Source organism: Danio aesculapii, chromosome 21 (genome assembly GCF_903798145.1).
Source record: "Danio aesculapii chromosome 21, fDanAes4.1, whole genome shotgun sequence".
Lineage (NCBI taxonomy): Eukaryota > Metazoa > Chordata > Actinopteri > Cypriniformes > Danionidae > Danio > Danio aesculapii.
In genome coordinates, this window is record NC_079455.1 from 36,301,565 (window position 1) to 36,320,486 (window position 18,922).

Below are 18,922 nucleotides of genomic sequence, written 5' to 3' on the forward strand. Positions count from 1 at the left end.
TGCATCACAAGTACAACATTTAAGACATTATTAAAATTTCTTATGGGACTCTCCATCACGGGTCGTCCTCTGTTTCAGTCTCTGATGTGTGTTGAGCGTTACCTGGCAGTGGTTCATCCTGTAACCTTTCTGAAGTACAAACCTCTCAGATATAGAGGGATCTGCTGCGCTGTGGTCTGGATTATCGTTCTAGTTTCATGTTTCTGCTGCATGTTTATTATAGACCTGTTCTATATTTTGGTTTGGTTCTTCTCGCTGCAGTTCCTCTTCTTCCTCTCCATCCAGTTGTTTTGTCTCGTGGCTGTTCTCAGAGCTCTGAAGCAGTCAGGACCAGGAGAGAGAAAGAAAGAGGAAAACTTCATGAAGAGAAGAGCGTTTCATATCATTCTGATAACTACAGTGAGCATGGCTATTCTGTTGGTCCCTTTTACTTTCTCTGGATTTTTTTTTTATTCTGACAAACATTGCTTTGAGTGAACATTTCACCTTCGAATTATTTTGTTTTGTTCTGGCTGGTTTTGTTCAGCCTGTTCTTTATCTCAGTGGGGTAGGAAAACTGTCTTGCAATAAAATATTCAGTTGCTTACATTTTAGAAGTTAATCTTCAACATGTTTCTTTTCAAAAACATTTACTTTGGATGGATAATTAAATATATTAGTGTTTATTGAATAATTCGTTGTGCAGTTTTAGGTCTTAAATGATTTATTTCCTCTTGTTTCATTTGAATAATTACTTTCCCACATAGCAAAATTTCTCAGGCCCAGATCTGGCCCACAGCTTTTGCTTGGCCCACATGCCAGAGTGAATTACGGTACATGATTGGACCAAGTCTGGCTTATTCAAGAGCCAAACATGGACCATATCTAGTCAAAGTCTCAACCAAATTAATAAACTGAGCGTGAACTGGGCCAGATATGTTAGTGTGTCATGACTGCAATGAATTTGATAAACACATGAAGCATTTCGCTTTATGGCTGCGTTTTTTTTCTCAAAGCGACCCAGTTAGTAGATTTTTTTTCTTTACTTTTCTCTACTAAAAGTGGGTCAAGATAGGCCAAACGTATGTGGCCCATACATACATTTTTAACATCTGGGCCAAATACTACATTTGATATCTGGCCTAAGTCATGTGTGTCGCCTTAAAGACAGTGCCACCTCTGCCTAACCAAGGCCCTGTGTGGCCCATATGCTGTATGCCACTGCTGGATGAATGTCTGCTGTGCTAGCATTATGCCCAATCTGGGCCAGAATTCTTTTCTACCTGGGTTCCTATTATATTAATATTTATTTTGTTAGAACGTTTAAGTATGCTCCTCTGTCATTCTTCATCTTGTTCACTTATAATGTGTTAAAATGTTAATTCCAAAAAAGATAAATATAATTAAAATAGAAAATTTTAAATAAAATGACAGCTTTTACTGTTTGTTTAAACATATCCACCTTCACATTTACAGTGCTCAACATATATGAGTACACCACTTACAAATCTCTTATTTAGATGTATATTTCTATAGGGAGCTTTACAATATTATATTTATGCATATACATTAGATTAGTCAGTACTGAAGCCAAATCTGGAACTAATCTAACAAAATAACTTATGATAGCGGTCCAAAATTAGTACACCCAAATTTATATGTTAAGGAAAAATATTATTATTCTTATTTTTTATTTTTTTAAGTGTAAAATTTAAGAGAATTAAAAGAATTATCAAATGTTGTTGAGATTTTGGCGTTTGTATTTTTTCCCCAATGTTTTGCATGAATTGAAATGTATTATCTTTCTTTTTCTAAACATGTTCAGTGAATCTGTTTTGTTCACAGGGTGTCCGCGGGGTCTTAAACACCCCTGGCCACCCCTGTGTACACTCTGGCCACCCATATGGCCACCCCAATATGATTTTGTATTTATATTATTAATTTAAATGTAATTACGTAAAATTCACAATATTTCAATAAACAGATAAATAAGTAAACAGCAGCAACTAAATTATTGTAGATTGATTGGTGCCACTGACGTGATTCACTGTCATCCCTAATTGTCATTGACAGCATGCACACACCTTCAGTAGACAGCAATGGCAATTTATCAATTACCCTAAGGTACATCAATAGAAGAAGCTGTATTAATAATATTGTGGCCCAAAAAGAAATATGGATAGATGATATTATTAGGGTCTGTATTGTGTGTGTGTGTGTGTGTATATATAGTATATAGCCTTTTGTTCAGTTTGTTCATTTTTTTTTATTATTATTAATTAATTCAATAATCTTCAGTAATTTTAGACATGACATATGCTGTATAATAAAAGTATGTGAGAATAACTGAAGTTATTTATATATATGAAAAGTGTTTTTAAACTAATTATGGATTTTTATTTGGTTGGCACATGTACTTTATTTACTTTAATTATTTCAAGGATTTCAAGAGTAATTAATTAAATGAATTAAAACCACATTATTTCATTTACTAGAAACAAAAATATAACATTACACTGAATTCATTATTTTTTTGTGTGTCACCCCAAAATTGGTGTGGCCTCTTCTGGCCTTCCCTAAGAAAATTTTCTGGGGGTGCCACTGATTTAAAAAATTCTTAAAATGGTTTAAATCTCAAAATCAACATTTTAGGCCTTAAAAAGTCTTAAATTTACTGAAAAATGTTGTTGGTCTTAAATCTTTTTTTTTTAAACAGGTCTTAATTTTCCTTTGTTCATGTATTGCTAACCAATGTGGCCAACTTCTAACAATCCATCCCAATATAACTCTAAACTTTTTATTTAATAAGGTAATTTTAGCTATTTACCATAATGGTTTAATTATTTTCCTTACAATAACATTTGTTTAAAAGTGCTCCATGTATTTACTGCTGAAGACACCTTTTCAAAAAAGTCGTTTAGTGGAGACTAAAGTCAAAAACCTGACTTCAATGAGCCGAACTAAACCATGACAGCAAGTTGAAGGTCATTTGATTGAACTTATCTCAGTTCAGTTTAAATAATCTACATAAATGCTCATGCACGTTACTTTGGTGGAACCCTGAAGGTCGAGCATAGATGCAGTGATTATGTTGTGTGTTACCATGGCAACTAAAATGAAAGAAAGAGCTCTGAAATAATACACAGCAAGTGAGCATTATGTTTTTTTTAACGTTCAAACATATAATAATTTAAACATAAGAATCAAAAACTTTGGCTTGCAACAAAGTTAGAGAGAAAGCTGACAGCAAATTGGAGATTTTTAAATATAGACCATTATTTAGGCCTATTAACGTTAAATACAATATTTGTCACAATACATTTAAATTGTGCTTGAGAGAGAGTGAATGCACACTTACTGCCAATTGTTGCTTGCAAGGAAAAGTTTTAATCCATTGCAGACTAACTATAACATACAAAATGTGTTCAACATGAGCACATTATAATAATGGCTACAAAGATCGCACGCACAAGCGGCGGTATTTTAAATTTGCTCCTTAAACCCCTGCAAATTGCTGCTATCCATTTGACACGCGTGTTTCCCACGGCTCGTGTGGACATATCTTTATATTAAAGTGAGGCTACTGCTCGGCCCGGATCATCTTCTGATTATTCAAGTCAGGGTTTGATGCTTTAAAGTAAATCTTTAAGAAATGTAGCCTAATTCTTTTTATCAGTCAGGACTTCCTTAATATAATTTTCTTTATTAAATGTTTATTGTTGAACATGTTTATTGTTGTTATCAGTTGAAGTCAGAATTATTAGCCCCCTTTGAATTTTTCTTTCTTTTTTAAATATTTGTCAAATGATGTTTAACAGAGCAAGGAAATTTTCACAGTATATGTCTGATGATATTTTTTCTTCTGGAGAAAGTCTTATTTGTTTTATTTTGGTTAATTACAAGTTGGACAAAATTATTAGCCCCTTTAAACTTTTTTTTGATAGTCTACAGAACAAACCATCATTAGTTATTAAAACTATTATGTTTAGAAATGTGCTCAAAAAACATCTCTCGGTTAAACAGAAATTGGGGAAAAAAAACAGGTAAGCTAATAATTCAGTTGGGCTAATAATTCTGACTTCAACCGTGCGTGCGTGCGTGCGTGCGTGCGTGCGTGCGGGTGTGTGTAAGACATTGTCAGTAATGTCTTCGAAGGAAGTGAAAGGTCCAGAAGGGCATCTTGCTGATTTGATTCAGAGGGGCACTTTTTTTTGTTAGATGGTTCACCGGTCAGATATACATCCATGCTAAAATATCAGGTGAAAGTCATCAGAGCTTGCGTAGAATAGACCCAGCTCCCAACCCAACTTTGAAAATAGATTAACGGCGATATTTTTTTTTTTTAATCGCGCGATAAGAGTCTCGCGTTAACGCCGATAACGGGCCACCACTAATATATATACAGTGGTGGGCCGTTATTTATTATATAAAAATATATAATATAATATAGTATAATATAATATAATAAAAAATATTTTATATATAGATATATATATAATTTATTTATTTTATTTTTTTTATTATTATTATTATTATTGCTAAGTACACCCCTTACAGATCTCTTGTTTAAATTAATATTTTTTACAGGATGCTTTAAAATAAAATGTTTGTGCATATACATTACATTGTTCAGTTCCATAGCAAAATTTGGATCTAATCTAACAAAAAATAAACTGAAGATCACAATCCAAGAATTAGCACACCCAAAATAATATGTTGGGGGAAAATATTAAATCAAATTTTCAGAAACAGGGGTAAAAAACAACAACAACATAACATTAAAAATTATCAAATGTTGTTGAAATGTTGTAGTTTGTATTTGTTTTGTTTGGATTAACTTATATGAATTTTAAATGTATATATCGTTTTATTCTAAAAAATGTTAGATGTGTGTGTGTGTGTGTGTGTGTGATATATATATATATATATATATATATATATATATATATATATATATATATATATATATATATATATATATATATATATATATATATATATATATATATATATATATATATATATATATACATATACACACTATTAAGTGACTATAAAGTTTTAATCATTATTAAGAGGTTAAGTGGCTAGTTTCCCAGCATAAGTTGCCAGAGTAACTGAGTTTGAAGAATTGTAAATTTGTTTTATGAAACAGAATCCACCATTAATAAACCTGACTTACCAAAATAAACCTGGATTTTTCTATAAGCTTGGTTTATGGAACAGTCCACTGGACAGATTGCTGTGCGTAGATTATTTTGTTTGAGTTTTTCAAAATTTTTAAACCTTTGTACAAGTAGAGCTTGCTTGCTTTTACAATATTTAAAATGTTTTGCTAAAAATATAAAAACTATTATTTGTTTTTATTATTAAATTATGATTTTATTATTAAATGTATTAAATTATAATTGTTTTGATAGGGCAAATAAAAATCTTTTCCATCTGGGCCATTTGACAAATTCCTTCGCATTTAGCCCTTTATGAGTACAATTGCATTATTGGTCCTACAAAATGTCTTAAAGTCTTAACTTTAACTTGGTGAAACCTGCAGAAACCTTGTTTTAAAATCCAGTCAAATATTGACTGAGAAATGGATAAAATATTCATTTTCCAAAATGGGGTTTATGTTGAGCACGGTATATACTGTAGTTGTACAGTTGGTGGTTATACTCTGGTTAAGGTTGCTGTAAGTTGTTTATTTATGCGATGATATCAGCATTTAGCAGGTGTTACTGTTTTTATTATGCTTACACTTCCAGGAAAAAACAAAGACTGGGGATTTTAAAGACTGGGTGATTAATGTGGTGCGAAAGTGAACATTGATAATTTTATATTCAGATGATTTGTCTATCTATTTAAATGTTTAGACATTGTTGATTTTAAATATTTGAATATGTGATAATTCATGTTATGTCATCAACATATATTTGTGTAAGTGCTTGAAGTCAGTCTTCAAAACACAGAAGAGGTTTCTGCATCTAGAGAGACTCGACATTCACTCTTCAGGTGACCAAATATATTTTGTGTTCACTTTATAAGATTTTCTGCCTTAATTTAAGCAGATATAAAACCTGTATCTGGGATTGACCTGTTAACTAATCTATACTGTAGTAGATTGAGCATTTTGTGTGAACCTGAAACTGCTTGTGGCAGAGATGAGTATGTTGAGCATATGTATGTTGTATATTTGATCAAAGTTTTGCTTAAATAGAATGTTGCTATTAAAGCTACACTGTGTTTTTCTGAAATACATCTAAATTCAGTAGGTAAATAGCCTTTCGATGAAAACAAGTGTCAAGTGTTCAAGTCTCAGCTTTTAATGTCAGCCATGAAAATATCATTTACAATATTTTTAGGCCATGTCCACACATACATGGGTATTTTTATAAACAGAGTTTTCTCTGCCTTTTAAAAGTCCATGTTCACATGAAAATGCAAAAACCCACTGTGATGAATGTTAAGGGCATCATATTGGGGACCTTAAATTGAAAATATAACATCTAAACACTAGTATCTTATCTTACATAAACAATTATTATTATAAAATGTTAATAATTTGCGTTCTTTTATAAATTTATAGGCTTATGTATTGTTTGTTCCATTGTGGGTTCTGATAAACAGGCCTAAAAAAGACTATTCACAATTCATTCATTTATTTTGCATCAACTTAGTTCCTTAGTTATCAGGGGACGCCACAGCCGAATGAACCGCCAACTTATCCAGCATATTTTTTATGCAGCAGATGCCCTTCGAGCCGCAACCCATTAATGGCATACATCCATACACTCACACACACACACACTCAAACACTACGGCCAATTTAGTTCATCCAATAGGGTATATGCCGAGCTAGTGTGTTTCCCATACTGATAAACTTCCGGTGACCTGTTATTATGAGTTTTTTTCCATTTTATACGATTCCATTTACAGCATCGATGTTGTAATGTAATTCAAATACAATCAGTTACACAGACTTTGGCATTCATTTAATTGCCAAATCGGCAGGCTAACGCAGAAGCTCCATTGAATATACTGGGGTAAAATAAATGCTCATATTATAAAGACATGGCTGAGAAAAATTTGATTTAATGCAGTGCTTCTTGTACAATCTGAGACCCACTTTATATCGGATATCACTTAGCCAGATGAGATCGCTGATTGTGAAAGAAAACAGACCTTAAACGTGTCGATTTTGCATTGGCATACAATTCACCGGAAACGATTAACCCAGGTTACTGGCAAATTAAAAGTCCCATTAGCCTGCTTCGGCATATACCCCATTCACCTATAGCCCATGTGTTTGAACTGTGGGGGAAACCGGAGCACCCGGAGGAAACCCACATGAACACGGGGAGAACATGCAAACTCCACACAGAAATGCAGAAACTGGCCCATTCAGGATTTATACCAGCAACCTTTTTTCTGTGATGCGACAGTGCTAACCACTGAGCCACCATGCCACCCTATTCACTATTTAACTATTATTGATTACATTATTATTCTTTTTCATTTTTGCAAATGTTTCATTAAAACATCTACCAACTCATTAAACTGACCCGAGATCAGGAGAAAACCATGAAACCTGTTCAGTGATTCACCACTGGGGGTGGTCTGAGTGAACCCGCATGATTTATATAGATTTTATTGTTATACACAGATTGCCTCTGAACCATAACATTTTCAAAATGTTTTAAAACAGTTACGATGTAACGAAGCCATGTTTACTAAGAGTAGTGGTTTAACACATCACAAATCTCATGGTTCGAATCACATAATTTTTTTTGGAATTGGAAAAATTATTTTTTTCGATCAGCCAAAAAGGGGAAAAGATAAATGTAATTTGCATTCGATTTATTACAAAAACAGTACTGCAAGACACTTTTGGTTTTAACAAACAGAACCGAGAACCTGTAATTTATAAAAAATAAAATGAAGAAATAATCAGCTGAATAAAAATAAATTGTATATAATAAATGTGAAAAATGCTACTGTTGTTGATGACGCTAAATGTATAAATCTAACATTATAGTTTGTACAACCCATATTTATTTTTAGTCATTTTCAATAGATGATTCAGTTATTCATTCATTCAATGTTTCATTGCTAGATGTTTCGTTGTTGAAGAATTATTCAGTGGAATATGTTTGATGGCTGGTTGTCGCCACCTATTAGTTAAGTAATGTAATTGCTGCCTACAACTTTCATTTTTTTGCGCCGTTAAATGCATATGATGGTGATTTTAATCTTTACCATAAACATCAGTGGTTTAATCTAAACTACAAACCGTTATCCCAGTACTTCTGTGTTATTTGACTGTTTGTAACTTCATAACTAACTCAAAAGACTAAAGACTCTATCTCTTTCATAATATTTGCGTTTTCAGATTTGAATGCAGCGATTCGAAGGAATAATAAGCATATGCAAATCCCCATCATTTATTATTTATGTTGTGTGGGTCTTGAGATCCCGATCTTTTAATGATTAATCGTGCAGTTTACACTGAATGCATTAATGCAGGCTAAACAAGTAGTGACAGAAAACACCTTTAATGAAACCCACCACATCCCGAATAACCTACCACAACTTCTTCCATCATCATTATATTTCACAGAAAAACCTAAATGCTTTTATACTGTGATTTGAATGACACGAGAGGCAATCTTCAATCATCTGATACTGCATTTTGTGTGGACAAACAACCAAAATGCTTAGATAAAACTGGGGTTTTGAAAACCCCCATGTTCGTGTGGACAGGGCCTTACTTAAGTCCTTAAAATCCATGAATTAATTTGTCATTCTCTCCATACAATATCAACTAGTACTTTTATAAAACTCATAGTGCAAGTGTAACCCCATTGGTCCTACACCACCCAACGCGCTCCGAGCTGGGATCTAACCGATTACCTTCCGCATGGGAGTCGGTTGCTCTAACAAGGAGGTTAAAGACCATGGCCTCTAGCGTATGTCACTAGAGCACCTTTAGAGGTCAGAGGAGTGAGGTTTATCTGCACAGCACTTGCTAGCTGGTCTCTGTTACAATCACCCCCCTCAAACCTCACTCCCATCCGGGTCACGGCACCAATGTAACCACGCCGGGCCTACACGACCCAACCCACTCCGAGCTGGGATCGAACCTATTACCTTCCGCATGGGAGTTGGTTGCTCTAACAAGGAGGCTAAAGACCATGGCCTCTAGCGTATGTCACTAGAGCACCTTTAGAGGTCAGAGGAGTGAGGTTTATCTGCACAGCTCTTACTAGCTGGCCTCCGTTACACAGGAGCTTGAAAACATGGCTGTTTACTTAAAATTAAACAAATATTACAAAACGCATGCTCTTTCTTGGCACTTCATGCAAATGTGGGATCATATAAGTTAACCTTTCCCTTTTTTTGAACAGATCTTACATCTTCTGTTGAAATTTGAGCTGAGAGCCAAAGGAGGAGATGAGTAACTGTACAGTGAACTTCACCACACCCGAAACATCTATATTCATCACAACTCCATCAGTTGGTCTACTAAAATTCCTGGATATGTGTTTGCACGCATTTAACTTCCTATTTGGTTTTCCTACACACTCTTATGTTGTATGGCTCATCGTAACAGCAACGGGAAGTGGAGTTGCACCAGAGTTCTTCAACCTCAACGTCTCCGTTTGTGAGCTTGTCAACTCTCTGCTCAACATTTTGGTCCAAATACTTAATTGCTGGTTTTCAAGTTTCAGCTCTTTTAAATATTTTTTATTAGGACTAGGCATCACCGGTCGTCCTCAGTTTCATTGTCTGATCTGTGTTGAGCGTTACCTGGCAGTGGTTCATCCTGTAACCTTTCTGAAGTACAAACCTCTCAGATATAGAGTGATCTGCTGCTCTGTGGTCTGGATGTTCACTCTTTGCGGTTGTTTGTGCTGCATGTTTACTATAGTCTCGTGTAACTTTTATATATATGTATGCTGCTTCTCTGTGCAGTTCCTCCTCTTCTTCTCCATCCAGTTGTTTTGTCTTGTGGCTGTTCTCAGAGCTCTGAAGCAGTCAGGACCAGGAGAGAGAAAGAAAGAGGAGGAAAACCACATGAAGAGAAGAGCGTTTCATCTCATTTTAATAACTACAGTGAGCACGGCTTTTATTTATCTTCCATTTGCTGTGCCAGGATGGTTTTATATTCTGACTTACCAATATGCTCAGGAACCTTTTACTTTTGGCTTTTTTTGTTATATAGTCGGTGGTTTTGTTCAGCCTGTTCTTTATCTGAATCGAGTAGGAAAACTCCCCTTGGCGAAAATGTTCAATTGTTTCGTTTCTAGATGTTGAATTACTACAATTCTTTTTGACAGCTTTTTTGTCTTATATTAGTGTTTTTAATGTCCGATCTTGTTAGTGGAAGTGTAAATTGGCTTAGAACTTGTTAGTGTGACGTAATTTAGACATGAACTTTATTTTATAGCTGAGTGTGTGTTTAGAATATATGGTTTGTAAGTTGTTGCTGTAGGTAAACAATCCATAACTGACCCAGTGTCACCTTCCAACTACACAGAGTTGCTGCTGAGATCGTTGCATTTTATTTTGACTTCTAATTAAGTATAGTGTGTGTTTAACAATTAATTGGGGTCGTTGTGAATGCTATATGTTCGTGGTTTGTATTTGAAAAATTATAGCTACCTGTTTGCTACTTTTGTACTTTTGTGTTATTAGTCAAGTAAAATCACTCACTATTGAGACAATGCCCTTATCGTTTTCTTCGATGCGTTCAAAATATTCAGAATACTTCCATCTCAGAAATGTTAGGCTCTGGCATGCCATATTAGTTTCTGTCTGTTCTTGCATTCTCTCATTGAGTGCATGATTCAAAGTGACTAGATCAAAATTAATTTATTTCTTAAAAGCTAATGAATTCAACTGAAAAGTAACTCATATGTTACATTTTTTTAAGTAATGCAAAACTTTATTGCTACTATGCAAGGTAATATATATATATATATATATATGTATATATATATATATATATATGTATATATATATATATATATATATATATATATATATATATATATATATATATATATATATATATATATATATATATATATATATATATATATATATATATATATGTATATATATATATATATATATATACAGTTGAAATCAGAATTATTAGCCTCCCTGAATTATTACATCCCTGTTTAATTTTTCCCCAATTTATGTTTAATGGAGAGATTTTTTTTCAACACATTTCTAAACATAATAGTTTTAATAACTCATTTCTAATAACTAATAGATTTATTTTATCTTTGCCATGATGACAATAAATAATATTTGACTAGATATTTTTCAAGACACTTCTATACAGCTTAAAGTGACATTTAAAGGCTTAACTAGGTTAACTAGGCAGGTTAGGGTAATTAGGCAAGTTATTGTATAACGATGGTTTGTTCTGTAGACTATCGAAATAAAATTTAACTTAAAGGGGCTAATAATTTTGACCTTAAAATTGTGTTTAAGAAATTAAAAACTGCTTTTATTCTAGCCGAAATAAAACAAATAAGACTTTCTCCAGAAGAAAAAATGTTATAAAACATACTGTGAAAATTTCCTTGCTCTGTTAAACATCATTTGGGAAATATTTAAAAGAGAAAAAAAATCAGAGGGGGCTAATAATTCTGACTTTTAACTGTATATTAGGTACACTTTATTAGTACCTTGTTGGACCTACTTTTGCTTTCAGAACTGCCTTAATCCTTCGTGGCATAGATTCAACCAGGTACTGGAAATATTCCTTGTAGATTTTTGGTCTATATTTACATGATAGCATCACGCAGTTGCTGCAGATTTAAATGATGGGAAATCTCTGGTTCCACCACATTCCAAAGATGCTCTATTGGATTGAGGTCTGGTGACTGAGGAGGCTATTTGAGTACAGTGAACTCATTGTCATGTTCAAGAAACCAGTCTGAAATGATTTGCGCTTAATGACATGGTGCATTATCCTGCTGGATGTTGCCATCAGAAGATGGGTACACTGTGGTCATAAAGGGATGCACAGCAACAATACTCAGGTAGGCTGTGGTGATGACATGATGTTTAATTGCTAGTAATGGGCCCAAAGTGTGCCAAGAAAATATCCCCACACCATTACACCACTAGCAGCCTGAATCGTTGATACAAGGCAGGATGGATTCATGCTTTCATGTTGTTGACACCAAATTCTGACCCTACCATCCGAATGTCACAGCAGAAATCAAGACTCATCAGACCTGGCAACGTTTTTTTTACAAACTTCTATTGTCCAACTTTGGTGAGCCTGTGTGAATTGTAGCCTCAGTTTCCTGTTCTTAGCTGACAGGAGTGGCACCCTATGTGGTCTTCTGCTGCTGTAGCTCATCTGCCTCAATGTTCGAAGTGTTGTGTGTTCAGAGATGCTCTTCTGCATACCTCGGCTGTAATGGGTGGTTATTTAAGTTACTGTTGCCTTTCTATCAGCTCGAACCAGGTCAAGTGTACCTAATAAAGTGGCCGGTGAGTGTGTGTGTTGCTTTTAAAATCCATCATGGTGTTGCAACATTACATTTTTCCCCTGGAAAACACCTTTTTTTCCATGTTTTTGTTCATTCAGAAAAATACTTCATGTTTTCCTTAGTTAATTTACTTTAATTTGCATACCTGATGTCATTTGAGGTCTAGCTGATATAGTCATGCACAAATGTTCATATGCCAGCAGTAAAGTCAGTTTACAAGACAGCACAGACATTTATACACATTCACAAAGACTGGATATTCACTCTTCAGCTGATAAGTATTTAATACTTTTAATTCGTTCAATTTATTAAAATACAGCAGTTAAGATAAGCCTCCAGGAATGTCATTTTGCTTTATTAAATAAATAAAAAAAAGTAAAATGTGTGGTAAGATTATAAAATACAGTAAAGTCAACAATATTACAGCTGATCGATAGTTTGAACCATGACTATTTAAATGACATTTTAAACGAAATTATTATTATTATTTTTATTTTATATGCATGTATCAAAGATAATTGTATAAACAGTACATGGTAATACATTTTCACTATTTATTTTTAATATTTTCTCATACACTGAAAAAAGTATTCATTGGATTTAAGAGGTTGCAAACAATTTATATAAGCATAATTTAAGCAAACATACAATTAAGTTGACCATCACCTAATTTAATTTGTCTGTTTGAATTTAGCTCATATAAATTGTTTCCAACCACTTACATAATCCAATGAATGTTTTTTAAACCTACTTTTTAAATAATTGATTAATACTCTTTGAAATACTCTTTTCTTTTACTATTGATTACAGCTGCTGTGTTTCCATACAAACAGATATTTAGAGTTTTTGAGCTGAGAAAAGAGATGAATTACTCTGCTGTGAACTTCACACCTGAAGCATCTACAAACTCCACAAGTGATTCCACCAAGCTGCTAAACCTGAACATGTGGGCACTGGGCATCAATTTAATGTTTGGTCTTCCAGCACAATCCTACATTGTCTGGCTGATCGTCACAGGAACAAAAAGTGGAGTTGCGTCAGCGTTCTTCAACCTCAACCTCTCGATTTGCGAAATCTGTTGCTGTCTGATGTCTTTGTTTTACCTTTTTGTTTATGGTATTGGAATTTTAAGCCTAACTACTTTAGCAGATTTTGTGGTGGGACTAGGCAACATCGGACGTTCTCTGTTTCAATGTCTGATGTCTGTTGAGCGTTACCTGGCGGTGGTTCATCCTGTAACTTTTATGAAGTACAAACCTCTCAGATATAAAGTGATCTGCTGCTCTGTGGCCTGGGTAATCATTATCGGATTCTCTTTGTGTGGTGTTTTCACTATAGGCTCTTTCTATATCTATGTTTGGTGTTACGCACTGCAGCAGCTCGTCTTCCTCGCCATCCAATTGTTTTGTCTTGTGGCTGTTCTCAGAGCTCTGAAGCAGTCAGGACCAGGAGAGAGAAAGAAAGAGGACAACCACATGAAGAGAAGAGCCTTTTATCGTATTCTTATAACTACCGTGAGCATGACTATTATATATGTGCCGTTAAGTATATCAGGATTCTCTTTCGTTTTAAAACAACACTTTTTAAATGAACTCTCTTCTTTTAGTATTATTTGTAATGTGTTGGTTGGTTTTGTTCAGCCTGTTCTTCATCTGCACCAGGTTGGAAAACTCTCTGGTCTTTGCTCTCCATAAAACAGAAATGTTTAAAATAACTTTGTTTCCTCTTTAATGGCCAAACGGTATATATATATATATATATATATATATATATATATATATATATATATATATATATATATATATATATATATATATATATATATATATATATATATATATATATATATATATATATATATACATACACCGTTGACGTCAGAATTATTAGCCCCCCTGAATTATTAGCCCCCCTGCTTATTTTTTGTTACCCAATTTCTGTTTAACGGAGAGAATATTTTTTTCAACACATTTCTAAACATAATAGTTTTAATAACTCATTTCTTATTACTGATTTATTTTATCTTTGCCATGATGACAGTACATAATATTTTACTACACTTTTATACAGCTTAAAGTGACATTTGAAGGCTTAGCTAGGTTAATTAGGTAAACTAGGCAGGTTAGGGTAATTAGGCACGTTATTGTATAACGATGGTTTGTTTTGTAGACTATCAAAAAATATAAATAGCATAAAGGGGATAATAGTTATTATTATTATTATTATTATTATTATTATTATCACTAGATGACAATATAAAACTTACTATAAATCACTACAGTATTTAATGTGGGACATCCTTAATAAAAAAGTTATTAGGAAATTAAGCTATTAATACTAAAAATTAATACTATTCAATCGCTGGAGTAAAATATTAATATAGTGTTATATATTTGTTGAATGTATCATTTCAATGTGGTGATGTCTTTGGTCCGTGAACATTTCCTGCTTGTTATCAAAATATTTCATAACTGTAACAAGAGGCAATTTAATCATAACTTAATGTTCAAACAGCTCTCATAATGTTATTTATCAATATGTGGCTCTTTTTGGATTCTCTGAAGTTATAGAAATTAAAAATGTAAAACAGGAAATTACACTGGGACCATTGTTTTTGTTTAAATCCCTCAAAATGGTCTATACATATTAACTTGCTAGTATTTCCTTCATTATAATGAATCCATATATTTTTTTAATTATTCAGTACAATTTAGTTCATTATTTATATATATATATATATATATATATATATATATATATATATATATATATATATATATATATATATATATATATATATATATATATATATATATATATATATATATATGAAAAATGATTTAGCAAGGCCAGCAAATGTGTACTCTGTCAGATAATATTATCTTGACTCTGTCAGATAATAATGGTCATTATTATATTGTCTGATTATATTGTCTATCATATTGAATGGCAATCGGAAACAATGTTTCACATTCGCCCGTCTCGATTGCCATATTTGAGAAATAGTATACACTTTTGTTTATTACACTATTTACTTACAATATATATAAAAAGTATATTGATGACGATGTCCGAGAATACGTTAATAACATTAACATCGGTCGTAACCATATATGGTTTGCCTAGATCGTGTGTGCCTGAAACGTGTGTGGTTCTGCGGGCCTGCAGCTGGATAATATTGGCTGAGCACGTGCCTTGGAAACAGTGCCAATTAGCTTAGGGTGTAAGTGTCATTTCCAATGTAGGAGTGTGACTTGCACCATGCGCATATGGTGTGCAAGCGGCGCGCACATGAACCGCGTTTTTTGAATGCCGTGAGCGCACCACAGTTCATGGAAGTAGAACTAACCAATCTGCTTCACACTTTGCATGGAATATACACATTTCAGTAATAACAGCCTACTAATTACCTTAGACAAACACAGAGCACCCAAACACTGCAGTGCTTTTTACTTTTCTCCATAAACTCGCATCGGAGTTGCAGCAATGATTTGTCTATTTGTCATCCTCTGAGAAAATGGTTGATGGTTAGCTAGTTACGAGAGACGCCAGTGGAGCTTGTCACTTCAGGTCAGAATAACAACCAATGCAAAAATGAGTGCCGTATAGCAGCAGTGAGGAGATTGTAAGTAAAAAAGGATGTAAGGGTTTCGCCAGAGTGGCTTTTTGGTTTCTTGTGCATCCCAGCCACTAGCTCCCCATCATCAAGTTTAAGAGTCTCTTTAACATGTATGTTTATTTTATTATAAAGAGATCAGATATTTTGTTTAAATATTTTTGTTTTTGACTATTTAAACTATTTGCCTTAGTGATGTTGATAAATCAAAATAAAGTGGTTAAATTAAAAAAAATTATAATATTCTTAAGTGTATTGGTAAAAAATATTCAATAATTATAGATATCGAATGATATGAAACATTCTATCATGATGATTTTTTTTTGTGTAATATCGCCCAGCCCTACTCAGAGGTACACATTTGTAATTTTAGGTTTTAATATGTACCTAATAATATGTACCTTTAACAAGGACCAGTTGGGAACAAAAAAAGTACGCCAGTGACAAGAGGGGGTTGATCGTATATCTGAGTGCCCCAAAAGTGCATGGGCTATTTTCTGCCGTTTATTATTCTTAGGTCCAATCCCAATTCTACCCCTTAGCCTTCCCCTTACCCTTGTTTTGCATGTTCACGTGAAGGGGTAGGGGTGTACCAATTCTTTTTAGCTTTAAGGCGTAGGGCTAAGGGGAAGATACCCCTTCAAACAGAGATTTTTCAGGACCACACTCGAAACCAAGGGATAAGAAAATTTCCCAGAATACACCAGCCACAACGGCAGCATAGCTGCACCCGGAAGTAAGGAGATCCACAAATTAGTATTTTTTTGTAACCACAGCAGTCGCAATTGTCTGATCTCATATGAAGCAAGAGATTTCTATGATTTATGATGACGTGTGCAGGTGCTGTAGTGCTGTCCCATTTCTTAGAGGTAAATTTTGAAGCCCTTCCCCTTCACACTCTGTTGCAAGGGGGAAGGGGTAGGGGTACAAAAATAGAATTGGAATTGGGCCTTGGTTATTTCTCCTATAGGCAACTGAATTGGATATTCAAAAACAAGTGCACTTCCTTGTTGCAGAAAAAGGTCTTCACTTTGAGCACAATTGAAGAACGTACTGAATTGAGCACAAAATCCAACACAACAACAGCAAGTTATAATCATGAATACATGATATATCCTGTATGATCACTTACAGGTGTCCTGTGCAATTTTACGCTTCACATATGACGAGACATTTTCCGGTAGGTCGTCAAAGCATGTGATGCATTTACTGAATAAATCCAAACTCACTATCAAACTCTCTGTTTTCATTCATTCATCCATTCATTCATTTTCTGCTGCTTTTCTGGGGCTGGGTTCACGGGGGCAGCAGTCTTGGGAGAGAACCCCAGACTTCCCTCTCCCCAGACACTTCCTCCAGCTCTTCCGGGGGGATTCCGAGGCGTTCCCAGGCCAGCTGAGAGACTTAGTCCCTCCAGCGTGTCCTGGGTCTTCCCCGAGGTCTCCTCCCGGTGGGACATACCTGGAACACCTCGCTAGGTAGGCATCCCGAGCCACCTCAACTGACTTATAGCGGTTTTACTCCGAGCTCCTCCCTGGTGTCAGAGCTCCTCACCCTATCCATAAGAGTGCGCCCTGCCACCCTTCGAAGGAAACTAATTTCGACCGCTTGTATCCAAGATCTTGTCCTTTCGGTCATGACCCAAAGCTCATGACCATAGGTGAGAGTAGGAACATAGATTGACTGGTAAATCGAGAGCTTTGCCTTTTGGCTCAGCTCCTTCACCACAACAGACTGGTACATCGACCGCATTACTGCTGCCGCTGCACCAATCTGCCTGTCAATCTCACGTTCCATCCTTCCCTCTCTCTTGAACAAAACCCTGAGATACTTAAACTCCTCCACCTGGGGAAGGGACTTTCCTCCAACCTGGAGAGGGCAAACCGCCTTTTTTCCGGTAGAGCCCCATGGCCTCGGACTTGGAAGTGCTGATTCTCATTTCTATAGTGCTTTTACAATGTAGATGATTGTATCAAAGCAGCTTAACATAGAAGTTCTAGTAAATTGAAACTGTGTCAGTCCAGTTTTCAGAGTTTAAGTTCAGTTTAGTTCAGTTAAGTGTGATTTATTTTCACTGCTGAAAGTCCAAACACTGAAGAGCAAATCCATCAAAGCGCAAGTCCTAAACCAAGCAAGCCAGTGGCGAGGATCAAACTTCACCAATTGACGAAAAATACCTAGAGAGAAACCAGGCTCAGTTGGCCAAACTTCTTGAGCTGCAATCTAGGCGGCAGAGACTGGAGAAAACTGTACGTCCATTGTGGTCATGATTTTCTATGTCATTGGATAGATCAATATAACTGTTAGATTTTTAAGAAATTGCTCTTCTCTCACAGCCGCCATCATTTAAAGTATATCTGTGCCTTTAGTGTTGCAAATGGCCATTCAAATCAAGCATTTCGAAGAGATGTGATTAAAATAGTAATTAACCTTTCAATCATTTTTGTGTGATGGCAATGTTACCTCATCTTACTCTTAATGCTTTGTTTTGCATATTTCACTAGCAAAAATATATATATATTATTCAAAGCAGCAAGCTTACTAAACTACTTTTACTACTGAACCACATTTGTATGACTTCCCTGCTTCTATTGATTTATACTGTCAAGCAGTGTACATTCAGTAAATTATTGTCAATTCATTATTGCTGAAAAACAATGAATCAACAGCCTATCAGCTAATCTTCAACATGTTTTGCATTAACTATTTTGAAGCCATAATCACTTGTTTCCATGTCCTTTGGAATATGTTTTGCCTTTAATATTTGCATTATGTTTAATGTGAAATCTGGAGAAAGGGATTAAATCATGGACAC